The following is a 27,158-nucleotide window of genomic DNA, read 5'->3' on the forward strand; positions in this document are numbered from 1 at the left end:
CATTGGCCGTTTCCAAAATGTAATAATTTTCGCCCAGACAGGGACTTGAACCCAGGACCATTTGATTGAAAACCTACCGCTCTGCCGACTGAGCTATGCGGGCCCACGCACGAGCATTATCGTACAGCTGCGTGGTGTCCGAGTGATTCGCATGTCGTAATTGCTGGCTTATGGCTCCAATGGCGACTTCACCGACTTCCCACTGACGCACCGCTGACGCTACTTTTCTGTCGACTTAAACGATGGACATACTTCCAAGCAGCTGCGAGATCATAAGAAAAGAAACGCTGCACCACTGCTTTTGCCGCACTCGAATGATTGAATTGCGATTCTTAAAAAGAAATGAATGTTCGCTCTGTCCAACACTTTCAAGCACATCTGTGTACTCACGATCTCAGCGACGGCTTTCTGCAGTCCCAGCGTCAGTGCGAGGTCAACCGATAACCACAGTAAGAAGCGGTCGTCGCGAAACTCAGTATTCTTAAACGGAAATTTTCGTCTTGTTGAGAATGGCGTCACTGGTTTGCACCCGCATTCGCCCACGCATGTCACGTGTGTGCGAAAATTTTTGCTCCTCTTTACACAAAATCGCACGCAGCCGGTAGGACTCGAACCTACGCTCCCAGAGAGAATCTGATTTCGAGTCAGACGCCTTAACCACTCGGCCACGACTGCCGCTAGCGCGGGTTCTGCCGACACATGCAACTGCTAACGTTTCAAGCACTGTGGTGTCAGAAGACGGCGTAGCTGCATTATTTTCCGTAGCGTTTCCACCGCTACCAGACGAATCGCTACCAAAGTATTAAAATTTCCGCCGACACAGGGACTTGAACCCTGGACCCTTAGGTTAAAAAGCCCTATGCTCCACCGACTGAGCTGTCCGGGCTCGCACGAGGCTGCGAAACCCCCCACGATACATTCACTCATGTCCTTTACTGTTGTGCAATCGCTGCATGGAGCAGTTACTAATAAAACGTCGCCTGAATGCTGTCTACAGACTTATCGCGCTAAGCTCGTAACACACTATCGAAGACTGCTGACACACGATGCAACAACAAATTACAGCAGTCGTTACGGCTCATACGTTGGAGCAGAGAATTTACGTGTTTAGTCGACCCTCACTGGCCAGTTGGAAAATTCACAAGAATTTCGAATGCAATGTTTCCCACGTTTTCGCTCATTTCACGGTTCCGTTGAAGACCTTCTTCACCACCTGACAGAAAAAGGAAACGCAGTCGGTAGGACTTTTTTGATTCTTTTGCTTCTAAGGGAGTTAGTTGTCTAGTGAGTTCCTCTTATGGCATGCACTAGGCAACCAGAACAGCTACAGGAGAGAGTCATTTTTGTTGTCAGCGGTAGTTGCATTATCGCAAACGCAGAGCAATTCCATGGGCGTCGCATCAAAATGAATACGTGCCGAAACCCGGGATCGAACCAGGGACCTTTAGATCTTCAGTCTAACGCTCTCCCAACTGAGCTATTTCGGCTGACGCTGAGGTTTGCAGTTTGCATGTGTTCGTGAACTCTGTCTCGTTGCCACTTTCACAGTCACCTTCGTCTGATAAGACACAGGGACGCTGAAAGGCGAGCATCCGATGCAGCGAAGTTCCACACACATTTCTTCTGCTTCCATCATCGTTAAAAGCAAACATGTCGACTCGATTCGTGTAATATTGACTTCGCTGAATTCACGTGACGCCACGCTGGCGCTAGAAAACCCGTGCTATATCGATGCCAGGGGCAACTCGTGTGCAGCGAACGAGACACAAGGAGGAGTGAGCCTCTCCACCGTATAAGAGGCAGTACCTAGCAGATACACGCGGTAAAACATTCGACTTGCGTTAGCTCATGAATGGCTATACGTCATCGTCTGCAAGCTAAAATGGACACGTCTGCACTGCCCAGTGAGGCGACACTTGTACTAACACCTGGTGGGCGGCTGTGAGACGGGGAGATGAGCTGCGGCTTCTGGGCGCGACTGTAACGCTGCGCCATGGATCAAATAACACTGCACATTGCTGGTGACCCACGTGTTTAGTAGTGACGCAACTGAACGTTCATCTTGTGAGAGCGAGAAAATTTTCGCAGTCGGCAGGACTCGAACCTACGCTCCCAGAGGGAATCTGATTTCAAGTCAGACGCCTTAACCACTCGGCCACGACTGCTGGTGGCGGAAATGTCTCCCGACAACGGAAACTGCCATCTTTAGAAGCAATCTGATGGCAGAAAGCGGCGTGGCCTCACTCATTTCTGTAAGGTTTCCATTGGCCGTTTCCAAAATGTAATAATTTTCGCCCAGACAGGGACTTGAACCCAGGACCATTTGATTGAAAACCTACCGCTCTGCCGACTGAGCTATGCGGGCCCACGCACGAGCATTATCGTACAGCTGCGTGGTGTCCGAGTGATTCGCATGTCGTAATTGCTGGCTTATGGCTCCAATGGCGACTTCACCGACTTCCCACTGACGCACCGCTGACGCTACTTTTCTGTCGTCTTAAACGATGGACATACTTCCAAGCAGCTGCGAGATCATAAGAAAAGAAACGCTGCACCACTGCTTTTGCCGCACTCGAATGATTGAATTGCGATTCTTAAAAAGAAATGAATGTTCGCTCTGTCCAACACTTTCAAGCACATCTGTGTACTCACGATCTCAGCGACGGCTTTCTGCAGTCCCAGCGTCAGTGCGAGGTCAACCGATAACCACAGTAAGAAGCGGTCGTCGCGAAACTCAGTATTCTTAAACGGAAATTTTCGTCTTGTTGAGAATGGCGTCACTGGTTTGCACCCGCATTCGCCCACGCATGTCACGTGTGTGCGAAAATTTTTGCTCCTCTTTACACAAAATCGCACGCAGCCGGTAGGACTCGAACCTACGCTCCCAGAGAGAATCTGATTTCGAGTCAGACGCCTTAACCACTCGGCCACGACTGCCGCTAGCGCGGGTTCTGCCGACACATGCAACTGCTAACGTTTCAAGCACTGTGGTGTCAGAAGACGGCGTAGCTGCATTATTTTCCGTAGCGTTTCCACCGCTACCAGACGAATCGCTACCAAAGTATTAAAATTTCCGCCGACACAGGGACTTGAACCCTGGACCCTTAGGTTAAAAAGCCCTATGCTCCACCGACTGAGCTGTCCGGGCTCGCACGAGGCTGCGAAACCCCCCACGATACATTCACTCATGTCCTTTACTGTTGTGCAATCGCTGCATGGAGCAGTTACTAATAAAACGTCGCCTGAATGCTGTCTACAGACTTATCGCGCTAAGCTCGTAACACACTATCGAAGACTGCTGACACACGATGCAACAACAAATTACAGCAGTCGTTACGGCTCATACGTTGGAGCAGAGAATTTACGTGTTTAGTCGACCCTCACTGGCCAGTTGGAAAATTCACAAGAATTTCGAATGCAATGTTTCCCACGTTTTCGCTCATTTCACGGTTCCGTTGAAGACCTTCTTCACCACCTGACAGAAAAAGGAAACGCAGTCGGTAGGACTTTTTTGATTCTTTTGCTTCTAAGGGAGTTAGTTGTCTAGTGAGTTCCTCTTATGGCATGCACTAGGCAACCAGAACAGCTACAGGAGAGAGTCATTTTTGTTGTCAGCGGTAGTTGCATTATCGCAAACGCAGAGCAATTCCATGGGCGTCGCATCAAAATGAATACGTGCCGAAACCCGGGATCGAACCAGGGACCTTTAGATCTTCAGTCTAACGCTCTCCCAACTGAGCTATTTCGGCTGACGCTGAGGTTTGCAGTTTGCATGTGTTCGTGAACTCTGTCTCGTTGCCACTTTCACAGTCACCTTCGTCTGATAAGACACAGGGACGCTGAAAGGCGAGCATCCGATGCAGCGAAGTTCCACACACATTTCTTCTGCTTCCATCATCGTTAAAAGCAAACATGTCGACTCGATTCGTGTAATATTGACTTCGCTGAATTCACGTGACGCCACGCTGGCGCTAGAAAACCCGTGCTATATCGATGCCAGGGGCAACTCGTGTGCAGCGAACGAGACACAAGGAGGAGTGAGCCTCTCCACCGTATAAGAGGCAGTACCTAGCAGATACACGCGGTAAAACATTCGACTTGCGTTAGCTCATGAATGGCTATACGTCATCGTCTGCAAGTTAAAATGGACACGTCTGCACTGCCCAGTGAGGCGACACTTGTACTAACACCTGGTGGGCGGCTGTGAGACGGGGAGATGAGCTGCGGCTTCTGGGCGCGACTGTAACGCTGCGCCATGGATCAAATAACACTGCACATTGCTGGTGACCCACGTGTTTAGTAGTGACGCAACTGAACGTTCATCTTGTGAGAGCGAGAAAATTTTCGCAGTCGGCAGGACTCGAACCTACGCTCCCAGAGGGAATCTGATTTCAAGTCAGACGCCTTAACCACTCGGCCACGACTGCTGGTGGCGGAAATGTCTCCCGACAACGGAAACTGCCATCTTTAGAAGCAATCTGATGGCAGAAAGCGGCGTGGCCTCACTCATTTCTGTAAGGTTTCCATTGGCCGTTTCCAAAATGTAATAATTTTCGCCCAGACAGGGACTTGAACCCAGGACCATTTGATTGAAAACCTACCGCTCTGCCGACTGAGCTATGCGGGCCCACGCACGAGCATTATCGTACAGCTGCGTGGTGTCCGAGTGATTCGCATGTCGTAATTGCTGGCTTATGGCTCCAATGGCGACTTCACCGACTTCCCACTGACGCACCGCTGACGCTACTTTTCTGTCGACTTAAACGATGGACATACTTCCAAGCAGCTGCGAGATCATAAGAAAAGAAACGCTGCACCACTGCTTTTGCCGCACTCGAATGATTGAATTGCGATTCTTAAAAAGAAATGAATGTTCGCTCTGTCCAACACTTTCAAGCACATCTGTGTACTCACGATCTCAGCGACGGCTTTCTGCAGTCCCAGCGTCAGTGCGAGGTCAACCGATAACCACAGTAAGAAGCGGTCGTCGCGAAACTCAGTATTCTTAAACGGAAATTTTCGTCTTGTTGAGAATGGCGTCACTGGTTTGCACCCGCATTCGCCCACGCATGTCACGTGTGTGCGAAAATTTTTGCTCCTCTTTACACAAAATCGCACGCAGCCGGTAGGACTCGAACCTACGCTCCCAGAGAGAATCTGATTTCGAGTCAGACGCCTTAACCACTCGGCCACGACTGCCGCTAGCGCGGGTTCTGCCGACACATGCAACTGCTAACGTTTCAAGCACTGTGGTGTCAGAAGACGGCGTAGCTGCATTATTTTCCGTAGCGTTTCCACCGCTACCAGACGAATCGCTACCAAAGTATTAAAATTTCCGCCGACACAGGGACTTGAACCCTGGACCCTTAGGTTAAAAAGCCCTATGCTCCACCGACTGAGCTGTCCGGGCTCGCACGAGGCTGCGAAACCCCCCACGATACATTCACTCATGTCCTTTACTGTTGTGCAATCGCTGCATGGAGCAGTTACTAATAAAACGTCGCCTGAATGCTGTCTACAGACTTATCGCGCTAAGCTCGTAACACACTATCGAAGACTGCTGACACACGATGCAACAACAAATTACAGCAGTCGTTACGGCTCATACGTTGGAGCAGAGAATTTACGTGTTTAGTCGACCCTCACTGGCCAGTTGGAAAATTCACAAGAATTTCGAATGCAATGTTTCCCACGTTTTCGCTCATTTCACGGTTCCGTTGAAGACCTTCTTCACCACCTGACAGAAAAAGGAAACGCAGTCGGTAGGACTTTTTTGATTCTTTTGCTTCTAAGGGAGTTAGTTGTCTAGTGAGTTCCTCTTATGGCATGCACTAGGCAACCAGAACAGCTACAGGAGAGAGTCATTTTTGTTGTCAGCGGTAGTTGCATTATCGCAAACGCAGAGCAATTCCATGGGCGTCGCATCAAAATGAATACGTGCCGAAACCCGGGATCGAACCAGGGACCTTTAGATCTTCAGTCTAACGCTCTCCCAACTGAGCTATTTTTTTTTTTTTTTTTTTTTTTTTTTTTTATCTGCAGTCGAATGCTCTACGAGTTTTTTTTTTTTTTTTTTTTTTTTTTTTTTTTTTTCCAACGCCTTAACCACTTTTTTTTTTTTTTTTTTTTTTTTTTTTTTTTTTTTTTTTTAAGCGCTCTGCCACTTTTTTTTTTTTATTTGCCACTTTTTTTTTAACCACTTTTTTTTAGTTTATTTTATTTTAGTTTTTTTTGTATTTTTTTTTGTTTTTTAACATCAAAATGAAGATGCCCCTCCTGGGCCAAAATCATATGGTTCCGTTCCGGAACGTATGTCCACTGGGGACAGGGGGGGGGGGGGGGTAGACTTTCCGACTTTCCGGGCGCTAGGCCGTCTTCTCGATGCAAATTTATAACCGGTGAATTCGGAGAGGTCCTTTCTCTTTCTCTTTTTTTTTTTTTTTTTTTTTTTTTTTTTTTTTTTTTTTTTTTTTTATTATTAAGGATGCATGGATTCTTGTTGTATCCTTACACAATTGTTACATGTGTAGATACCACCATCTCCATACAGCGATAGATAGACTAACTGCTCATGCCTATCGTCAACGGTTCACCAGAAAGTCTTCAAACACCTTAATAAGAAAATTGGCATAATGTTTCCGGTATGTCTGTGTTCGCTTCAGTATAGCGTGTTGGTTCTCCAAGAATGATCTGTACTCGCCAACGTCATGATCCGACGTGCTAAATAGGTAGTACACAGTTACCCCCATTAACCAATGTACTGCGTGTCTCTTCGTTCGTGGGTACGGGTTATCATCAGGGCAGAGTAGGGACATCATTGAAATGGCGTGCGGCGCCGTGCGTTGGATGAAGGCCAATAGGCGACAAAGCAGTTGCCACACTTCCTTTGCAGCCCCACAAACGAGCCGGTGGAGGTCCGTATCTTGCAGTTGGCACGTCGGGCAGAGCGGCGATGCCGCGAGATGAATCTGGTGCAGACGTGACTGCGTTGGGTATTTACGATTCACGTAAAAGTACCACGTGGCCCGCGCCGCCGTCGGTAAGTTAGGGGGGTGGATATTGCACCAGACCGCAGTCCAGTCGTACCGGGGATACTTGCTTTCAACCACATTCCGTCGCTGTCGCAACATGAGGGTGCCGTACACACTCCGGACTGCGGGCAGGTCGTCAATACGCAGCATCTTCCGCAGGTAACTGTAGTCGAGCAGAAAAGTACGGCAGTGGCACAAGGCTGGTGGGATGTGGTGAATATCGATCGGCGGGTCCAGGTTGGGTGGCACGATTTCCGTCAGGAGGAAGGAGATCAGCCGGTTATGGTCGCGTTTCCAATGCCATAGCGTCAGTCGTACGAACAAAGCCAAGGCCTTGACGTATACATTGATGAGTCCGAGGCCGCCAGCTGTCAGCGGGAGAGTGAGCGTCGCGTTACTTACTTTAAAGAGATGTCCTTGGTTCACGTAATGTCCGAAGACTGCCTGGAGTCTGTCCGCTGTCGCCCGCGGCATGGGAAATATTCGCGCTATATATCTAATCTTCGACACCAGGTAGGTGTTTACGAAGTCTACCTTTTGCAGCGCATCGAGGGACCGTAAGGTGTGTAGTCGGATACTGGCGCGGATATTGTGCAAGAGGCGTTTGTAGTTGAGAGCGATCGTGCGGCGCATATTCTGAGTGTACGTTACTCCCAAACATTTCATCTCTGTAAGCACCTTAAGGCGGGTTTCTGGTTGCGCGGGTAACCCGCGTCCAATGTGCATAATTCCCGATTTCCGCCTGTTGAGCTGTGCACCAGCCGCTTTGCCATCTCTCTCAATCCGATCTATTGCCATGTCAACCTCTGCGTTCGAACGTACGACGATGACGACATCATCCGCGTAAGCCCGGTACACAAATTTATCATCTCGCACAATGACGCCCCGTAGCGTTGTGTGGAGTTGAACCAACAGCGGCTCAATCGCGAGGGCAAATAAGCTCACGGAGAGAGGACACCCCTGTCTGACAGAGCAGTGTATCTGTACGGGTCCTGCCAAAAGTCCGTTTACTAAGACCATTGACTCTGATCCATGTAGAAGCCGCAACACAGACGCAATGAGCCGTTGTGGAACACACATCGCCGTCATTGTTTCGCGGAGAAAGTCATGGCCGACTGCATCAAAGGCTTTTTCTAAGTCGACCGCAAGCATGGCACCTTGCATTCTACACGCATCTGCAATGGCTATCAGATCACGGTAATCACACAACGCCATATGAATAGCGCGATTGTCACCGACTCCAGTCTGGTCTTTTCCCGTTAACTGTGTAAGGGCCGACCGGAAGCGAAGGGCCAGGAGTCGTGCAAAGAGTTTGTAATCACTGTTAAGCAGTGTTATCGGCCGGAACTGATGCACAGAGTATCCGGACGATGTCTTCGGGACTGGAATGATGATTCCCTGCGTAAATTCGCGAGGGACTGCCACTTCAGGATTGAGTAGCTCCTGGCACAACTGTCGCAACATCGGCGTTAAGATACTTTGAAATTCTCTGTAGAATTCTATAGGCAGTCCATCGGGTCCAGGCGATTTATTCTTGCGACCCTTTGCCAAGGCCGTCGCCACTTCCTCTTCCGTCACATCTTCCTGCAGTGCATCGACAGTGGCGCGATCGAGTCGGCGCGGCAGTGCCGTGAGTATGTCATTAAGGGCCTCTCGATCTGGTGTCTTCTGCGAGTACAGACTGGCATAATAATCCACGAACCCTTTTTTAATCTCGGCCTGTGTGGTTAACCGCTGGCCGTCCACCGTCCGAAGTGCCGTGATGAGTTTCCGTGTATACTGCCGCTTTTCCCCTACCACGTGGTGCAATGAGGGTCGTTCGTGCGCGACCTCATATCCCAGTCGTGCTCGAATGACGGTGCCATCCATCTTGTGGCGCATGAGATGCAACAGTTTGGCTTTGACGCGGTTGATTTCTATAAGACTAACCGGTCGTTGTGCGGGACGGTTGTACATGTCACGGAGGACACTAAAGTAAAATTCCACCGTGGTATTGTACCATTGCATCCTATCGCGGGAGTAGTTCATTAGTGTCCTCCTCAAGGCCGGTTTGGCGCAATGTATCCACCAGAGGAGCACCGACGGATAGGCGTGTGTGCGACGTAAGCATTTCGTCCAGGTGTCGGTGACTTGTACACGGCAATCACGTTCCTGCAGAACAGCGACATTCAATTTCCACAATCCTCTACCGCGATAGGTTGCCTGGCGCGCCAGAGTGATGGTGCAGATATACGCCAAATGATCTGAAAAGATCGTCGGCCAGAGTTCCGACTGCTGAAGACGGAGACGAAGCTCGCGCGACGTATATATGCGGTCCAGGCGGCTCGCTGACGTTGCCGTAAAGTACGTGAACCCCGGCGCGTCTCCATGGAGGCAGGTCCATGTGTCCTGCAAGGCCATGTCACGTATAACGGCAGAGAGCTCCGGGCATGTGTTGTAATTCGGCGTCTGGTCGCGGGGTGACAGCACGCAGTTGAAGTCACCGCCGAAAACGACGTGATCGTACCTGCCCGCGAACAGGGGCATTATGTCAGTCCTATAGAATTCGGAGCGGGCGCCTCTATTGCTTGAGCCAGATGGAGCGTAGACATTGATAATGCGGACGCCAGCGAGCGTAAGCGCTGTACCTCTCGCCGAAGGTAGAAACGCAACGTCCGTAACTTCGAGACCCTCTTTGGTTAAGATGGCGGTGCCCAGTTCGTGCGCGGTACCAGGATGGACATGAGCGGTATATGTGCGCAAGGACTGGAGATCCGACTCCCTAACCTCCTGTAACAGGGCGATATCGACTTCCGCCGCTCGTAACATGTCACTGAGAAGCTGCAGTTTACGCGCACTGCTGATTTTATTAATGTTGATTGTCGCTATGCGATACGCCTGTTGAGGGTTCATTGGGCACAACTCTGCGACACCGTCAGCTTTTAGGTTCGCTGTCCTTCCTCCGAGCCGTCGACCGGCTCACTTGAACCTGGTCGTAATGCGTTACCCATGGTACCATGGCTGTCGTCCACGGCCAGTGGTTGGTCCGTCGTTCCGACATCCTGAGCGTCTAACTCAACATCATCAGCCCAATTTACTTCATCATGCACAGGGGCGGTGCAGTGCAAGTTCGGAAGTTTTCGATCCAGCTCATCACATGGTTCAAGGGGTCGCGTCGTACTCACATCCATGGGGGTCACACTGCAGGCGTCAACGCCACAGTGACCTGGGGGACTTGCCTCTCGCTGCGTAGGGGCCTGGTCTGTTGCAGAACTCGTCGCCGGAGTGCCGCGCTGCGTTTGTGCAATCCGTGTTGCTTTTTCACGATATGGGCGAGCTGCTTCGCCGGCATCTGGGGGCGCGATACGTTGTTTCTTGCGCTTCTTTTGTTGGTGCCGTGAAGTATGGGATTCCTCAACGTCTGAAGGTAGAGACTGTCCCACACTAGGTGTTTCGGAGTCCGCTCCCGTCTCGGGCGTCACGTCAGATACCACGTCCATCACTTCCGTCCGCGGAGGTTCCACACGCTCGGAGACATCCGGACTGGGGGCGTCTGACGCCGGCCGCACAGACTGGTCGACCACCGGGGCATCCTGCTGCATGGGCGACTCCTGTGATGCAGCGGGAGGATCGGGAATAGCGGGGAATGGCACCACAGCACCTCGCGCAGCCGCGACATACGTAAGTGGCCAAGCTTGGGACCGCTGCGGATCGAGGTTCGCGCCCACCGGCAATTGTGCAATACGTCGTTGTAAACACTCCGATCGAACGTGACCTTCCTTTCCACAACCAGAGCATGTACGAGGTTGTCCATCATACATGACGATCGCTCTGCAGCCACAAACGTATACATAGGAGGGGATATGCTTCTGAAGGTCGATTCTCACTTGACGTACGCCATTAAGAACAGGGTAAGTCTCAAAGCTCAACCACTTCTCCTCCGTATGGGCGAGGACCGTCCCATACTGTTGCAGGGCCGAAGTTACTTGGTGGGCAGTCACCTCAAATGGTAATTCAAAGACACGTACCGTTCTGATTCCAACGCCCGCTGGTTCCACAAGGACTGTCCCTACATTGCCGTCGGAGTGAAGGAACTTATAAGAACCTCCCGACGTCCGAATCAGCCGGTCACAGCAATCGTCATTGATAAGTTTCACATATACAACACTTGCCACTATCGAAAGATGAATACCAAATAGTTCGTTGGGATCTAATTTCACTACCTCTCTCAAAACACGTTCAACTTCAAGCGCTTTTGGTCGGGCAAAACGGTTCTCGAATGTGAACTTTACTGTCGACTTTCGTAAAGAATGAGCCATGTGAACGTTTCCTATGTACGATGGACGATGCGCCGCTAGCACAACACTCACCGACTCCGCTAAGCTGCTGGTCGCGGCTAGGACGTAAACAGCACGTCCGCGCCGCACGGCTTCTCAAGCCCGACTATCTATTTCGGCTGACGCTGAGGTTTGCAGTTTGCATGTGTTCGTGAACTCTGTCTCGTTGCCACTTTCACAGTCACCTTCGTCTGATAAGACACAGGGACGCTGAAACGCGAGCATCCGATGCAGCGAAGTTCCACACACATTTCTTCTGCTTCCATCATCGTTAAAAGCAAACATGTCGACTCGATTCGTGTAATATTGACTTCGCTGAATTCACGTGACGCCACGCTGGCGCTAGAAAACCCGTGCTATATCGATGCCAGGGGCAACTCGTGTGCAGCGAACGAGACACAAGGAGGAGTGAGCCTCTCCACCGTATAAGAGGCAGTACCTAGCAGATACACGCGGTAAAACATTCGACTTGCGTTAGCTCATGAATGGCTATACGTCATCGTCTGCAAGTTAAAATGGACACGTCTGCACTGCCCAGTGAGGCGACACTTGTACTAACACCTGGTGGGCGGCTGTGAGACGGGGAGATGAGCTGCGGCTTCTGGGCGCGACTGTAACGCTGCGCCATGGATCAAATAACACTGCACATTGCTGGTGACCCACGTGTTTAGTAGTGACGCAACTGAACGTTCATCTTGTGAGAGCGAGAAAATTTTCGCAGTCGGCAGGACTCGAACCTACGCTCCCAGAGGGAATCTGATTTCAAGTCAGACGCCTTAACCACTCGGCCACGACTGCTGGTGGCGGAAATGTCTCCCGACAACGGAAACTGCCATCTTTAGAAGCAATCTGATGGCAGAAAGCGGCGTGGCCTCACTCATTTCTGTAAGGTTTCCATTGGCCGTTTCCAAAATGTAATAATTTTCGCCCAGACAGGGACTTGAACCCAGGACCATTTGATTGAAAACCTACCGCTCTGCCGACTGAGCTATGCGGGCCCACGCACGAGCATTATCGTACAGCTGCGTGGTGTCCGAGTGATTCGCATGTCGTAATTGCTGGCTTATGGCTCCAATGGCGACTTCACCGACTTCCCACTGACGCACCGCTGACGCTACTTTTCTGTCGACTTAAACGATGGACATACTTCCAAGCAGCTGCGAGATCATAAGAAAAGAAACGCTGCACCACTGCTTTTGCCGCACTCGAATGATTGAATTGCGATTCTTAAAAAGAAATGAATGTTCGCTCTGTCCAACACTTTCAAGCACATCTGTGTACTCACGATCTCAGCGACGGCTTTCTGCAGTCCCAGCGTCAGTGCGAGGTCAACCGATAACCACAGTAAGAAGCGGTCGTCGCGAAACTCAGTATTCTTAAACGGAAATTTTCGTCTTGTTGAGAATGGCGTCACTGGTTTGCACCCGCATTCGCCCACGCATGTCACGTGTGTGCGAAAATTTTTGCTCCTCTTTACACAAAATCGCACGCAGCCGGTAGGACTCGAACCTACGCTCCCAGAGAGAATCTGATTTCGAGTCAGACGCCTTAACCACTCGGCCACGACTGCCGCTAGCGCGGGTTCTGCCGACACATGCAACTGCTAACGTTTCAAGCACTGTGGTGTCAGAAGACGGCGTAGCTGCATTATTTTCCGTAGCGTTTCCACCGCTACCAGACGAATCGCTACCAAAGTATTAAAATTTCCGCCGACACAGGGACTTGAACCCTGGACCCTTAGGTTAAAAAGCCCTATGCTCCACCGACTGAGCTGTCCGGGCTCGCACGAGGCTGCGAAACCCCCCACGATACATTCACTCATGTCCTTTACTGTTGTGCAATCGCTGCATGGAGCAGTTACTAATAAAACGTCGCCTGAATGCTGTCTACAGACTTATCGCGCTAAGCTCGTAACACACTATCGAAGACTGCTGACACACGATGCAACAACAAATTACAGCAGTCGTTACGGCTCATACGTTGGAGCAGAGAATTTACGTGTTTAGTCGACCCTCACTGGCCAGTTGGAAAATTCACAAGAATTTCGAATGCAATGTTTCCCACGTTTTCGCTCATTTCACGGTTCCGTTGAAGACCTTCTTCACCACCTGACAGAAAAAGGAAACGCAGTCGGTAGGACTTTTTTGATTCTTTTGCTTCTAAGGGAGTTAGTTGTCTAGTGAGTTCCTCTTATGGCATGCACTAGGCAACCAGAACAGCTACAGGAGAGAGTCATTTTTGTTGTCAGCGGTAGTTGCATTATCGCAAACGCAGAGCAATTCCATGGGCGTCGCATCAAAATGAATACGTGCCGAAACCCGGGATCGAACCAGGGACCTTTAGATCTTCAGTCTAACGCTCTCCCAACTGAGCTATTTCGGCTGACGCTGAGGTTTGCAGTTTGCATGTGTTCGTGAACTCTGTCTCGTTGCCACTTTCACAGTCACCTTCGTCTGATAAGACACAGGGACGCTGAAAGGCGAGCATCCGATGCAGCGAAGTTCCACACACATTTCTTCTGCTTCCATCATCGTTAAAAGCAAACATGTCGACTCGATTCGTGTAATATTGACTTCGCTGAATTCACGTGACGCCACGCTGGCGCTAGAAAACCCGTGCTATATCGATGCCAGGGGCAACTCGTGTGCAGCGAACGAGACACAAGGAGGAGTGAGCCTCTCCACCGTATAAGAGGCAGTACCTAGCAGATACACGCGGTAAAACATTCGACTTGCGTTAGCTCATGAATGGCTATACGTCATCGTCTGCAAGCTAAAATGGACACGTCTGCACTGCCCAGTGAGGCGACACTTGTACTAACACCTGGTGGGCGGCTGTGAGACGGGGAGATGAGCTGCGGCTTCTGGGCGCGACTGTAACGCTGCGCCATGGATCAAATAACACTGCACATTGCTGGTGACCCACGTGTTTAGTAGTGACGCAACTGAACGTTCATCTTGTGAGAGCGAGAAAATTTTCGCAGTCGGCAGGACTCGAACCTACGCTCCCAGAGGGAATCTGATTTCAAGTCAGACGCCTTAACCACTCGGCCACGACTGCTGCTGGCGGAAATGTCTCCCGACAACGGAAACTGCCATCTTTAGAAGCAATCTGATGGCAGAAAGCGACGTGGCCTCACTCATTTCTGTAAGGTTTCCATTGGCCGTTTCCAAAATGTAATAATTTTCGCCCAGACAGGGACTTGAACCCAGGACCATTTGATTGAAAACCTACCGCTCTGCCGACTGAGCTATGCGGGCCCACGCACGAGCATTATCGTACAGCTGCGTGGTGTCCGAGTGATTCGCATGTCGTAATTGCTGGCTTATGGCTCCAATGGCGACTTCACCGACTTCCCACTGACGCACCGCTGACGCTACTTTTCTGTCGTCTTAAACGATGGACATACTTCCAAGCAGCTGCGAGATCATAAGAAAAGAAACGCTGCACCACTGCTTTTGCCGCACTCGAATGATTGAATTGCGATTCTTAAAAAGAAATGAATGTTCGCTCTGTCCAACACTTTCAAGCACATCTGTGTACTCACGATCTCAGCGACGGCTTTCTGCAGTCCCAGCGTCAGTGCGAGGTCAACCGATAACCACAGTAAGAAGCGGTCGTCGCGAAACTCAGTATTCTTAAACGGAAATTTTCGTCTTGTTGAGAATGGCGTCACTGGTTTGCACCCGCATTCGCCCACGCATGTCACGTGTGTGCGAAAATTTTTGCTCCTCTTTACACAAAATCGCACGCAGCCGGTAGGACTCGAACCTACGCTCCCAGAGAGAATCTGATTTCGAGTCAGACGCCTTAACCACTCGGCCACGACTGCCGCTAGCGCGGGTTCTGCCGACACATGCAACTGCTAACGTTTCAAGCACTGTGGTGTCAGAAGACGGCGTAGCTGCATTATTTTCCGTAGCGTTTCCACCGCTACCAGACGAATCGCTACCAAAGTATTAAAATTTCCGCCGACACAGGGACTTGAACCCTGGACCCTTAGGTTAAAAAGCCCTATGCTCCACCGACTGAGCTGTCCGGGCTCGCACGAGGCTGCGAAACCCCCCACGATACATTCACTCATGTCCTTTACTGTTGTGCAATCGCTGCATGGAGCAGTTACTAATAAAACGTCGCCTGAATGCTGTCTACAGACTTATCGCGCTAAGCTCGTAACACACTATCGAAGACTGCTGACACACGATGCAACAACAAATTACAGCAGTCGTTACGGCTCATACGTTGGAGCAGAGAATTTACGTGTTTAGTCGACCCTCACTGGCCAGTTGGAAAATTCACAAGAATTTCGAATGCAATGTTTCCCACGTTTTCGCTCATTTCACGGTTCCGTTGAAGACCTTCTTCACCACCTGACAGAAAAAGGAAACGCAGTCGGTAGGACTTTTTTGATTCTTTTGCTTCTAAGGGAGTTAGTTGTCTAGTGAGTTCCTCTTATGGCATGCACTAGGCAACCAGAACAGCTACAGGAGAGAGTCATTTTTGTTGTCAGCGGTAGTTGCATTATCGCAAACGCAGAGCAATTCCATGGGCGTCGCATCAAAATGAATACGTGCCGAAACCCGGGATCGAACCAGGGACCTTTAGATCTTCAGTCTAACGCTCTCCCAACTGAGCTATTTCGGCTGACGCTGAGGTTTGCAGTTTGCATGTGTTCGTGAACTCTGTCTCGTTGCCACTTTCACAGTCACCTTCGTCTGATAAGACACAGGGACGCTGAAAGGCGAGCATCCGATGCAGCGAAGTTCCACACACATTTCTTCTGCTTCCATCATCGTTAAAAGCAAACATGTCGACTCGATTCGTGTAATATTGACTTCGCTGAATTCACGTGACGCCACGCTGGCGCTAGAAAACCCGTGCTATATCGATGCCAGGGGCAACTCGTGTGCAGCGAACGAGACACAAGGAGGAGTGAGCCTCTCCACCGTATAAGAGGCAGTACCTAGCAGATACACGCGGTAAAACATTCGACTTGCGTTAGCTCATGAATGGCTATACGTCATCGTCTGCAAGCTAAAATGGACACGTCTGCACTGCCCAGTGAGGCGACACTTGTACTAACACCTGGTGGGCGGCTGTGAGACGGGGAGATGAGCTGCGGCTTCTGGGCGCGACTGTAACGCTGCGCCATGGATCAAATAACACTGCACATTGCTGGTGACCCACGTGTTTAGTAGTGACGCAACTGAACGTTCATCTTGTGAGAGCGAGAAAATTTTCGCAGTCGGCAGGACTCGAACCTACGCTCCCAGAGGGAATCTGATTTCAAGTCAGACGCCTTAACCACTCGGCCACGACTGCTGGTGGCTGAAATGTCTCCCGACAACGGAAACTGCCATCTTTAGAAGCAATCTGATGGCAGAAAGCGGCGTGGCCTCACTCATTTCTGTAAGGTTTCCATTGGCCGTTTCCAAAATGTAATAATTTTCGCCCAGACAGGGACTTGAACCCAGGACCATTTGATTGAAAACCTACCGCTCTGCCGACTGAGCTATGCGGGCCCACGCACGAGCATTATCGTACAGCTGCGTGGTGTCCGAGTGATTCGCATGTCGTAATTGCTGGCTTATGGCTCCAATGGCGACTTCACCGACTTCCCACTGACGCACCGCTGACGCTACTTTTCTGTCGTCTTAAACGATGGACATACTTCCAAGCAGCTGCGAGATCATAAGAAAAGAAACGCTGCACCACTGCTTTTGCCGCACTCGAATGATTGAATTGCGATTCTTAAAAAGAAATGAATGTTCGCTCTGTCCAACACTTTCAAGCACATCTGTGTACTCACGATCTCAGCGACGGCTTTCTGCAGTCCCAGCGTCAGTGCGAGGTCAACCGATAACCACAGTAAGAAGCGGTCGTCGCGAAACTCAGTATTCTTAAACGGAAATTTTCGTCTTGTTGAGAATGGCGTCACTGGTTTGCACCCGCATTCGCCCACGCATGTCACGTGTGTGCGAAAATTTTTGCTCCTCTTTACACAAAATCGCACGCAGCCGGTAGGACTCGAACCTACGCTCCCAGAGAGAATCTGATTTCGAGTCAGACGCCTTAACCACTCGGCCACGACTGCCGCTAGCGCGGGTTCTGCCGACACATGCAACTGCTAACGTTTCAAGCACTGTGGTGTCAGAAGACGGCGTAGCTGCATTATTTTCCGTAGCGTTTCCACCGCTACCAGACGAATCGCTACCAAAGTATTAAAATTTCCGCCGACACAGGGACTTGAACCCTGGACCCTTAGGTTAAAAAGCCCTATGCTCCACCGACTGAGCTGTCCGGGCTCGCACGAGGCTGCGAAACCCCCCACGATACATTCACTCATGTCCTTTACTGTTGTGCAATCGCTGCATGGAGCAGTTACTAATAAAACGTCGCCTGAATGCTGTCTACAGACTTATCGCGCTAAGCTCGTAACACACTATCGAAGACTGCTGACACACGATGCAACAACAAATTACAGCAGTCGTTACGGCTCATACGTTGGAGCAGAGAATTTACGTGTTTAGTCGACCCTCACTGGCCAGTTGGAAAATTCACAAGAATTTCGAATGCAATGTTTCCCACGTTTTCGCTCATTTCACGGTTCCGTTGAAGACCTTCTTCACCACCTGACAGAAAAAGGAAACGCAGTCGGTAGGACTTTTTTGATTCTTTTGCTTCTAAGGGAGTTAGTTGTCTAGTGAGTTCCTCTTATGGCATGCACTAGGCAACCAGAACAGCTACAGGAGAGAGTCATTTTTGTTGTCAGCGGTAGTTGCATTATCGCAAACGCAGAGCAATTCCATGGGCGTCGCATCAAAATGAATACGTGCCGAAACCCGGGATCGAACCAGGGACCTTTAGATCTTCAGTCTAACGCTCTCCCAACTGAGCTATTTCGGCTGACGCTGAGGTTTGCAGTTTGCATGTGTTCGTGAACTCTGTCTCGTTGCCACTTTCACAGTCACCTTCGTCTGATAAGACACAGGGACGCTGAAAGGCGAGCATCCGATGCAGCGAAGTTCCACACACATTTCTTCTGCTTCCATCATCGTTAAAAGCAAACATGTCGACTCGATTCGTGTAATATTGACTTCGCTGAATTCACGTGACGCCACGCTGGCGCTAGAAAACCCGTGCTATATCGATGCCAGGGGCAACTCGTGTGCAGCGAACGAGACACAAGGAGGAGTGAGCCTCTCCACCGTATAAGAGGCAGTACCTAGCAGATACACGCGGTAAAACATTCGACTTGCGTTAGCTCATGAATGGCTATACGTCATCGTCTGCAAGCTAAAATGGACACGTCTGCACTGCCCAGTGAGGCGACACTTGTACTAACACCTGGTGGGCGGCTGTGAGACGGGGAGATGAGCTGCGGCTTCTGGGCGCGACTGTAACGCTGCGCCATGGATCAAATAACACTGCACATTGCTGGTGACCCACGTGTTTAGTAGTGACGCAACTGAACGTTCATCTTGTGAGAGCGAGAAAATTTTCGCAGTCGGCAGGACTCGAACCTACGCTCCCAGAGGGAATCTGATTTCAAGTCAGACGCCTTAACCACTCGGCCACGACTGCTGGTGGCTGAAATGTCTCCCGACAACGGAAACTGCCATCTTTAGAAGCAATCTGATGGCAGAAAGCGGCGTGGCCTCACTCATTTCTGTAAGGTTTCCATTGGCCGTTTCCAAAATGTAATAATTTTCGCCCAGACAGGGACTTGAACCCAGGACCATTTGATTGAAAACCTACCGCTCTGCCGACTGAGCTATGCGGGCCCACGCACGAGCATTATCGTACAGCTGCGTGGTGTCCGAGTGATTCGCATGTCGTAATTGCTGGCTTATGGCTCCAATGGCGACTTCACCGACTTCCCACTGACGCACCGCTGACGCTACTTTTCTGTCGTCTTAAACGATGGACATACTTCCAAGCAGCTGCGAGATCATAAGAAAAGAAACGCTGCACCACTGCTTTTGCCGCACTCGAATGATTGAATTGCGATTCTTAAAAAGAAATGAATGTTCGCTCTGTCCAACACTTTCAAGCACATCTGTGTACTCACGATCTCAGCGACGGCTTTCTGCAGTCCCAGCGTCAGTGCGAGGTCAACCGATAACCACAGTAAGAAGCGGTCGTCGCGAAACTCAGTATTCTTAAACGGAAATTTTCGTCTTGTTGAGAATGGCGTCACTGGTTTGCACCCGCATTCGCCCACGCATGTCACGTGTGTGCGAAAATTTTTGCTCCTCTTTACACAAAATCGCACGCAGCCGGTAGGACTCGAACCTACGCTCCCAGAGAGAATCTGATTTCGAGTCAGACGCCTTAACCACTCGGCCACGACTGCCGCTAGCGCGGGTTCTGCCGACACATGCAACTGCTAACGTTTCAAGCACTGTGGTGTCAGAAGACGGCGTAGCTGCATTATTTTCCGTAGCGTTTCCACCGCTACCAGACGAATCGCTACCAAAGTATTAAAATTTCCGCCGACACAGGGACTTGAACCCTGGACCCTTAGGTTAAAAAGCCCTATGCTCCACCGACTGAGCTGTCCGGGCTCGCACGAGGCTGCGAAACCCCCCACGATACATTCACTCATGTCCTTTACTGTTGTGCAATCGCTGCATGGAGCAGTTACTAATAAAACGTCGCCTGAATGCTGTCTACAGACTTATCGCGCTAAGCTCGTAACACACTATCGAAGACTGCTGACACACGATGCAACAACAAATTACAGCAGTCGTTACGGCTCATACGTTGGAGCAGAGAATTTACGTGTTTAGTCGACCCTCACTGGCCAGTTGGAAAATTCACAAGAATTTCGAATGCAATGTTTCCCACGTTTTCGCTCATTTCACGGTTCCGTTGAAGACCTTCTTCACCACCTGACAGAAAAAGGAAACGCAGTCGGTAGGACTTTTTTGATTCTTTTGCTTCTAAGGGAGTTAGTTGTCTAGTGAGTTCCTCTTATGGCATGCACTAGGCAACCAGAACAGCTACAGGAGAGAGTCATTTTTGTTGTCAGCGGTAGTTGCATTATCGCAAACGCAGAGCAATTCCATGGGCGTCGCATCAAAATGAATACGTGCCGAAACCCGGGATCGAACCAGGGACCTTTAGATCTTCAGTCTAACGCTCTCCCAACTGAGCTATTTCGGCTGACGCTGAGGTTTGCAGTTTGCATGTGTTCGTGAACTCTGTCTCGTTGCCACTTTCACAGTCACCTTCGTCTGATAAGACACAGGGACGCTGAAAGGCGAGCATCCGATGCAGCGAAGTTCCACACACATTTCTTCTGCTTCCATCATCGTTAAAAGCAAACATGTCGACTCGATTCGTGTAATATTGACTTCGCTGAATTCACGTGACGCCACGCTGGCGCTAGAAAACCCGTGCTATATCGATGCCAGGGGCAACTCGTGTGCAGCGAACGAGACACAAGGAGGAGTGAGCCTCTCCACCGTATAAGAGGCAGTACCTAGCAGATACACGCGGTAAAACATTCGACTTGCGTTAGCTCATGAATGGCTATACGTCATCGTCTGCAAGCTAAAATGGACACGTCTGCACTGCCCAGTGAGGCGACACTTGTACTAACACCTGGTGGGCGGCTGTGAGACGGGGAGATGAGCTGCGGCTTCTGGGCGCGACTGTAACGCTGCGCCATGGATCAAATAACACTGCACATTGCTGGTGACCCACGTGTTTAGTAGTGACGCAACTGAACGTTCATCTTGTGAGAGCGAGAAAATTTTCGCAGTCGGCAGGACTCGAACCTACGCTCCCAGAGGGAATCTGATTTCAAGTCAGACGCCTTAACCACTCGGCCACGACTGCTGGTGGCGGAAATGTCTCCCGACAACGGAAACTGCCATCTTTAGAAGCAATCTGATGGCAGAAAGCGGCGTGGCCTCACTCATTTCTGTAAGGTTTCCATTGGCCGTTTCCAAAATGTAATAATTTTCGCCCAGACAGGGACTTGAACCCAGGACCATTTGATTGAAAACCTACCGCTCTGCCGACTGAGCTATGCGGGCCCACGCACGAGCATTATCGTACAGCTGCGTGGTGTCCGAGTGATTCGCATGTCGTAATTGCTGGCTTATGGCTCCAATGGCGACTTCACCGACTTCCCACTGACGCACCGCTGACGCTACTTTTCTGTCGTCTTAAACGATGGACATACTTCCAAGCAGCTGCGAGATCATAAGAAAAGAAACGCTGCACCACTGCTTTTGCCGCACTCGAATGATTGAATTGCGATTCTTAAAAAGAAATGAATGTTCGCTCTGTCCAACACTTTCAAGCACATCTGTGTACTCACGATCTCAGCGACGGCTTTCTGCAGTCCCAGCGTCAGTGCGAGGTCAACCGATAACCACAGTAAGAAGCGGTCGTCGCGAAACTCAGTATTCTTAAACGGAAATTTTCGTCTTGTTGAGAATGGCGTCACTGGTTTGCACCCGCATTCGCCCACGCATGTCACGTGTGTGCGAAAATTTTTGCTCCTCTTTACACAAAATCGCACGCAGCCGGTAGGACTCGAACCTACGCTCCCAGAGAGAATCTGATTTCGAGTCAGACGCCTTAACCACTCGGCCACGACTGCCGCTAGCGCGGGTTCTGCCGACACATGCAACTGCTAACGTTTCAAGCACTGTGGTGTCAGAAGACGGCGTAGCTGCATTATTTTCCGTAGCGTTTCCACCGCTACCAGACGAATCGCTACCAAAGTATTAAAATTTCCGCCGACACAGGGACTTGAACCCTGGACCCTTAGGTTAAAAAGCCCTATGCTCCACCGACTGAGCTGTCCGGGCTCGCACGAGGCTGCGAAACCCCCCACGATACATTCACTCATGTCCTTTACTGTTGTGCAATCGCTGCATGGAGCAGTTACTAATAAAACGTCGCCTGAATGCTGTCTACAGACTTATCGCGCTAAGCTCGTAACACACTATCGAAGACTGCTGACACACGATGCAACAACAAATTACAGCAGTCGTTACGGCTCATACGTTGGAGCAGAGAATTTACGTGTTTAGTCGACCCTCACTGGCCAGTTGGAAAATTCACAAGAATTTCGAATGCAATGTTTCCCACGTTTTCGCTCATTTCACGGTTCCGTTGAAGACCTTCTTCACCACCTGACAGAAAAAGGAAACGCAGTCGGTAGGACTTTTTTGATTCTTTTGCTTCTAAGGGAGTTAGTTGTCTAGTGAGTTCCTCTTATGGCATGCACTAGGCAACCAGAACAGCTACAGGAGAGAGTCATTTTTGTTGTCAGCGGTAGTTGCATTATCGCAAACGCAGAGCAATTCCATGGGCGTCGCATCAAAATGAATACGTGCCGAAACCCGGGATCGAACCAGGGACCTTTAGATCTTCAGTCTAACGCTCTCCCAACTGAGCTATTTCGGCTGACGCTGAGGTTTGCAGTTTGCATGTGTTCGTGAACTCTGTCTCGTTGCCACTTTCACAGTCACCTTCGTCTGATAAGACACAGGGACGCTGAAACGCGAGCATCCGATGCAGCGAAGTTCCACACACATTTCTTCTGCTTCCATCATCGTTAAAAGCAAACATGTCGACTCGATTCGTGTAATATTGACTTCGCTGAATTCACGTGACGCCACGCTGGCGCTAGAAAACCCGTGCTATATCGATGCCAGGGGCAACTCGTGTGCAGCGAACGAGACACAAGGAGGAGTGAGCCTCTCCACCGTATAAGAGGCAGTACCTAGCAGATACACGCGGTAAAACATTCGACTTGCGTTAGCTCATGAATGGCTATACGTCATCGTCTGCAAGCTAAAATGGACACGTCTGCACTGCCCAGTGAGGCGACACTTGTACTAACACCTGGTGGGCGGCTGTGAGACGGGGAGATGAGCTGCGGCTTCTGGGCGCGACTGTAACGCTGCGCCATGGATCAAATAACACTGCACATTGCTGGTGACCCACGTGTTTAGTAGTGACGCAACTGAACGTTCATCTTGTGAGAGCGAGAAAATTTTCGCAGTCGGCAGGACTCGAACCTACGCTCCCAGAGGGAATCTGATTTCAAGTCAGACGCCTTAACCACTCGGCCACGACTGCTGGTGGCGGAAACGTCTCCCGACAACGGAAACTGCCATCTTTAGAAGCAATCTGATGGCAGAAAGCGGCGTGGCCTCACTCATTTCTGTAAGGTTTCCATTGGCCGTTTCCAAAATGTAATAATTTTCGCCCAGACAGGGACTTGAACCCAGGACCATTTGATTGAAAACCTACCGCTCTGCCGACTGAGCTATGCGGGCCCACGCACGAGCATTATCGTACAGCTGCGTGGTGTCCGAGTGATTCGCATGTCGTAATTGCTGGCTTATGGCTCCAATGGCGACTTCCACGCACGAGCATTATCGTACAGCTGCGTGGTGTCCGAGTGATTCGCATGTCGTAATTGCTGGCTTATGGCTCCAATGGCGACTTCACCGACTTCCCACTGACGCACCGCTGACGCTACTTTTCTGTCGTCTTAAACGATGGACATACTTCCAAGCAGCTGCGAGATCATAAGAAAAGAAACGCTGCACCACTGCTTTTGCCGCACTCGAATGATTGAATTGCGATTCTTAAAAAGAAATGAATGTTCGCTCTGTCCAACACTTTCAAGCACATCTGTGTACTCACGATCTCAGCGACGGCTTTCTGCAGTCCCAGCGTCAGTGCGAGGTCAACCGATAACCACAGTAAGAAGCGGTCGTCGCGAAACTCAGTATTCTTAAACGGAAATTTTCGTCTTGTTGAGAATGGCGTCACTGGTTTGCACCCGCATTCGCCCACGCATGTCACGTGTGTGCGAAAATTTTTGCTCCTCTTTACACAAAATCGCACGCAGCCGGTAGGACTCGAACCTACGCTCCCAGAGAGAATCTGATTTCGAGTCAGACGCCTTAACCACTCGGCCACGACTGCCGCTAGCGCGGGTTCTGCCGACACATGCAACTGCTAACGTTTCAAGCACTGTGGTGTCAGAAGACGGCGTAGCTGCATTATTTTCCGTAGCGTTTCCACCGCTACCAGACGAATCGCTACCAAAGTATTAAAATTTCCGCCGACACAGGGACTTGAACCCTGGACCCTTAGGTTAAAAAGCCCTATGCTCCACCGACTGAGCTGTCCGGGCTCGCACGAGGCTGCGAAACCCCCCACGATACATTCACTCATGTCCTTTACTGTTGTGCAATCGCTGCATGGAGCAGTTACTAATAAAACGTCGCCTGAATGCTGTCTACAGACTTATCGCGCTAAGCTCGTAACACACTATCGAAGACTGCTGACACACGATGCAACAACAAATTACAGCAGTCGTTACGGCTCATACGTTGGAGCAGAGAATTTACGTGTTTAGTCGACCCTCACTGGCCAGTTGGAAAATTCACAAGAATTTCGAATGCAATGTTTCCCACGTTTTCGCTCATTTCACGGTTCCGTTGAAGACCTTCTTCACCACCTGACAGAAAAAGGAAACGCAGTCGGTAGGACTTTTTTGATTCTTTTGCTTCTAAGGGAGTTAGTTGTCTAGTGAGTTCCTCTTATGGCATGCACTAGGCAACCAGAACAGCTACAGGAGAGAGTCATTTTTGTTGTCAGCGGTAGTTGCATTATCGCAAACGCAGAGCAATTCCATGGGCGTCGCATCAAAATGAATACGTGCCGAAACCCGGGATCGAACCAGGGACCTTTAGATCTTCAGTCTAACGCTCTCCCAACTGAGCTATTTCGGCTGACGCTGAGGTTTGCAGTTTGCATGTGTTCGTGAACTCTGTCTCGTTGCCACTTTCACAGTCACCTTCGTCTGATAAGACACAGGGACGCTGAAACGCGAGCATCCGATGCAGCGAAGTTCCACACACATTTCTTCTGCTTCCATCATCGTTAAAAGCAAACATGTCGACTCGATTCGTGTAATATTGACTTCGCTGAATTCACGTGACGCCACGCTGGCGCTAGAAAACCCGTGCTATATCGATGCCAGGGGCAACTCGTGTGCAGCGAACGAGACACAAGGAGGAGTGAGCCTCTCCACCGTATAAGAGGCAGTACCTAGCAGATACACGCGGTAAAACATTCGACTTGCGTTAGCTCATGAATGGCTATACGTCATCGTCTGCAAGCTAAAATGGACACGTCTGCACTGCCCAGTGAGGCGACACTTGTACTAACACCTGGTGGGCGGCTGTGAGACGGGGAGATGAGCTGCGGCTTCTGGGCGCGACTGTAACGCTGCGCCATGGATCAAATAACACTGCACATTGCTGGTGACCCACGTGTTTAGTAGTGACGCAACTGAACGTTCATCTTGTGAGAGCGAGAAAATTTTCGCAGTCGGCAGGACTCGAACCTACGCTCCCAGAGGGAATCTGATTTCAAGTCAGACGCCTTAACCACTCGGCCACGACTGCTGGTGGCGGAAATGTCTCCCGACAACGGAAACTGCCATCTTTAGAAGCAATCTGATGGCAGAAAGCGGCGTGGCCTCACTCATTTCTGTAAGGTTTCCATTGGCCGTTTCCAAAATGTAATAATTTTCGCCCAGACAGGGACTTGAACCCAGGACCATTTGATTGAAAACCTACCGCTCTGCCGACTGAGCTATGCGGGCCCACGCACGAGCATTATCGTACAGCTGCGTGGTGTCCGAGTGATTCGCATGTCGTAATTGCTGGCTTATGGCTCCAATGGCGACTTCACCGACTTCCCACTGACGCACCGCTGACGCTACTTTTCTGTCGTCTTAAACGATGGACATACTTCCAAGCAGCTGCGAGATCATAAGAAAAGAAACGCTGCACCACTGCTTTTGCCGCACTCGAATGATTGAATTGCGATTCTTAAAAAGAAATGAATGTTCGCTCTGTCCAACACTTTCAAGCACATCTGTGTACTCACGATCTCAGCGACGGCTTTCTGCAGTCCCAGCGTCAGTGCGAGGTCAACCGATAACCACAGTAAGAAGCGGTCGTCGCGAAACTCAGTATTCTTAAACGGAAATTTTCGTCTTGTTGAGAATGGCGTCACTGGTTTGCACCCGCATTCGCCCACGCATGTCACGTGTGTGCGAAAATTTTTGCTCCTCTTTACACAAAATCGCACGCAGCCGGTAGGACTCGAACCTACGCTCCCAGAGAGAATCTGATTTCGAGTCAGACGCCTTAACCACTCGGCCACGACTGCCGCTAGCGCGGGTTCTGCCGACACATGCAACTGCTAACGTTTCAAGCACTGTGGTGTCAGAAGACGGCGTAGCTGCATTATTTTCCGTAGCGTTTCCACCGCTACCAGACGAATCGCTACCAAAGTATTAAAATTTCCGCCGACACAGGGACTTGAACCCTGGACCCTTAGGTTAAAAAGCCCTATGCTCCACCGACTGAGCTGTCCGGGCTCGCACGAGGCTGCGAAACCCCCCACGATACATTCACTCATGTCCTTTACTGTTGTGCAATCGCTGCATGGAGCAGTTACTAATAAAACGTCGCCTGAATGCTGTCTACAGACTTATCGCGCTAAGCTCGTAACACACTATCGAAGACTGCTGACACACGATGCAACAACAAATTACAGCAGTCGTTACGGCTCATACGTTGGAGCAGAGAATTTACGTGTTTAGTCGACCCTCACTGGCCAGTTGGAAAATTCACAAGAATTTCGAATGCAATGTTTCCCACGTTTTCGCTCATTTCACGGTTCCGTTGAAGACCTTCTTCACCACCTGACAGAAAAAGGAAACGCAGTCGGTAGGACTTTTTTGATTCTT

The 27,158-nt window shown here is 50.3% G+C and overlaps 27 non-coding genes across 27 annotated transcripts; all 27 read right to left on the reverse strand.

Moving 5' to 3' along the window:
* Positions 1-593: 593 nt before the first annotated feature.
* Trnas-cga (transfer RNA serine (anticodon CGA)) lies at positions 594-675 on the reverse strand. Its single transcript has one exon. It is a non-coding gene; the product is annotated as a tRNA-Ser (tRNA).
* Positions 676-1,414: 739 nt separating this feature from the next.
* Positions 1,415-1,487, reverse strand: Trnaf-gaa (transfer RNA phenylalanine (anticodon GAA)). Its single transcript has one exon. It is a non-coding gene; the product is annotated as a tRNA-Phe (tRNA).
* Positions 1,488-2,083: 596 nt separating this feature from the next.
* Trnas-uga (transfer RNA serine (anticodon UGA)) lies at positions 2,084-2,165 on the reverse strand. The gene has a single exon. It is a non-coding gene; the product is annotated as a tRNA-Ser (tRNA).
* A 690-nt stretch (positions 2,166-2,855) lies between these two features.
* On the reverse strand, positions 2,856-2,937 carry Trnas-cga (transfer RNA serine (anticodon CGA)). The gene has a single exon. It is a non-coding gene; the product is annotated as a tRNA-Ser (tRNA).
* A 739-nt stretch (positions 2,938-3,676) lies between these two features.
* On the reverse strand, positions 3,677-3,749 carry Trnaf-gaa (transfer RNA phenylalanine (anticodon GAA)). Its single transcript has one exon. It is a non-coding gene; the product is annotated as a tRNA-Phe (tRNA).
* Positions 3,750-4,345: 596 nt separating this feature from the next.
* On the reverse strand, positions 4,346-4,427 carry Trnas-uga (transfer RNA serine (anticodon UGA)). The gene has a single exon. It is a non-coding gene; the product is annotated as a tRNA-Ser (tRNA).
* A 690-nt stretch (positions 4,428-5,117) lies between these two features.
* Trnas-cga (transfer RNA serine (anticodon CGA)) lies at positions 5,118-5,199 on the reverse strand. Its single transcript has one exon. It is a non-coding gene; the product is annotated as a tRNA-Ser (tRNA).
* A 6,864-nt stretch (positions 5,200-12,063) lies between these two features.
* Positions 12,064-12,145, reverse strand: Trnas-uga (transfer RNA serine (anticodon UGA)). The gene has a single exon. It is a non-coding gene; the product is annotated as a tRNA-Ser (tRNA).
* Positions 12,146-12,835: 690 nt separating this feature from the next.
* Positions 12,836-12,917, reverse strand: Trnas-cga (transfer RNA serine (anticodon CGA)). The gene has a single exon. It is a non-coding gene; the product is annotated as a tRNA-Ser (tRNA).
* A 739-nt stretch (positions 12,918-13,656) lies between these two features.
* Trnaf-gaa (transfer RNA phenylalanine (anticodon GAA)) lies at positions 13,657-13,729 on the reverse strand. Its single transcript has one exon. It is a non-coding gene; the product is annotated as a tRNA-Phe (tRNA).
* Positions 13,730-14,325: 596 nt separating this feature from the next.
* Trnas-uga (transfer RNA serine (anticodon UGA)) lies at positions 14,326-14,407 on the reverse strand. Its single transcript has one exon. It is a non-coding gene; the product is annotated as a tRNA-Ser (tRNA).
* Positions 14,408-15,097: 690 nt separating this feature from the next.
* Trnas-cga (transfer RNA serine (anticodon CGA)) lies at positions 15,098-15,179 on the reverse strand. Its single transcript has one exon. It is a non-coding gene; the product is annotated as a tRNA-Ser (tRNA).
* A 739-nt stretch (positions 15,180-15,918) lies between these two features.
* Positions 15,919-15,991, reverse strand: Trnaf-gaa (transfer RNA phenylalanine (anticodon GAA)). The gene has a single exon. It is a non-coding gene; the product is annotated as a tRNA-Phe (tRNA).
* Positions 15,992-16,587: 596 nt separating this feature from the next.
* On the reverse strand, positions 16,588-16,669 carry Trnas-uga (transfer RNA serine (anticodon UGA)). Its single transcript has one exon. It is a non-coding gene; the product is annotated as a tRNA-Ser (tRNA).
* Positions 16,670-17,359: 690 nt separating this feature from the next.
* On the reverse strand, positions 17,360-17,441 carry Trnas-cga (transfer RNA serine (anticodon CGA)). Its single transcript has one exon. It is a non-coding gene; the product is annotated as a tRNA-Ser (tRNA).
* A 739-nt stretch (positions 17,442-18,180) lies between these two features.
* Positions 18,181-18,253, reverse strand: Trnaf-gaa (transfer RNA phenylalanine (anticodon GAA)). The gene has a single exon. It is a non-coding gene; the product is annotated as a tRNA-Phe (tRNA).
* Positions 18,254-18,849: 596 nt separating this feature from the next.
* Positions 18,850-18,931, reverse strand: Trnas-uga (transfer RNA serine (anticodon UGA)). The gene has a single exon. It is a non-coding gene; the product is annotated as a tRNA-Ser (tRNA).
* Positions 18,932-19,621: 690 nt separating this feature from the next.
* Positions 19,622-19,703, reverse strand: Trnas-cga (transfer RNA serine (anticodon CGA)). Its single transcript has one exon. It is a non-coding gene; the product is annotated as a tRNA-Ser (tRNA).
* Positions 19,704-20,442: 739 nt separating this feature from the next.
* Trnaf-gaa (transfer RNA phenylalanine (anticodon GAA)) lies at positions 20,443-20,515 on the reverse strand. Its single transcript has one exon. It is a non-coding gene; the product is annotated as a tRNA-Phe (tRNA).
* A 596-nt stretch (positions 20,516-21,111) lies between these two features.
* Positions 21,112-21,193, reverse strand: Trnas-uga (transfer RNA serine (anticodon UGA)). The gene has a single exon. It is a non-coding gene; the product is annotated as a tRNA-Ser (tRNA).
* Positions 21,194-21,883: 690 nt separating this feature from the next.
* Positions 21,884-21,965, reverse strand: Trnas-cga (transfer RNA serine (anticodon CGA)). The gene has a single exon. It is a non-coding gene; the product is annotated as a tRNA-Ser (tRNA).
* Positions 21,966-22,704: 739 nt separating this feature from the next.
* Trnaf-gaa (transfer RNA phenylalanine (anticodon GAA)) lies at positions 22,705-22,777 on the reverse strand. Its single transcript has one exon. It is a non-coding gene; the product is annotated as a tRNA-Phe (tRNA).
* A 596-nt stretch (positions 22,778-23,373) lies between these two features.
* Trnas-uga (transfer RNA serine (anticodon UGA)) lies at positions 23,374-23,455 on the reverse strand. Its single transcript has one exon. It is a non-coding gene; the product is annotated as a tRNA-Ser (tRNA).
* A 776-nt stretch (positions 23,456-24,231) lies between these two features.
* Positions 24,232-24,313, reverse strand: Trnas-cga (transfer RNA serine (anticodon CGA)). The gene has a single exon. It is a non-coding gene; the product is annotated as a tRNA-Ser (tRNA).
* Positions 24,314-25,052: 739 nt separating this feature from the next.
* Positions 25,053-25,125, reverse strand: Trnaf-gaa (transfer RNA phenylalanine (anticodon GAA)). Its single transcript has one exon. It is a non-coding gene; the product is annotated as a tRNA-Phe (tRNA).
* Positions 25,126-25,721: 596 nt separating this feature from the next.
* Trnas-uga (transfer RNA serine (anticodon UGA)) lies at positions 25,722-25,803 on the reverse strand. Its single transcript has one exon. It is a non-coding gene; the product is annotated as a tRNA-Ser (tRNA).
* Positions 25,804-26,493: 690 nt separating this feature from the next.
* Positions 26,494-26,575, reverse strand: Trnas-cga (transfer RNA serine (anticodon CGA)). The gene has a single exon. It is a non-coding gene; the product is annotated as a tRNA-Ser (tRNA).
* Positions 26,576-27,158: the final 583 nt, after the last annotated feature.

The sequence above is a fragment of the Schistocerca nitens genome, unplaced genomic scaffold, assembly GCF_023898315.1.
Source record: "Schistocerca nitens isolate TAMUIC-IGC-003100 unplaced genomic scaffold, iqSchNite1.1 HiC_scaffold_385, whole genome shotgun sequence".
Classification (NCBI taxonomy): Eukaryota; Metazoa; Arthropoda; class Insecta; order Orthoptera; family Acrididae; genus Schistocerca; species Schistocerca nitens.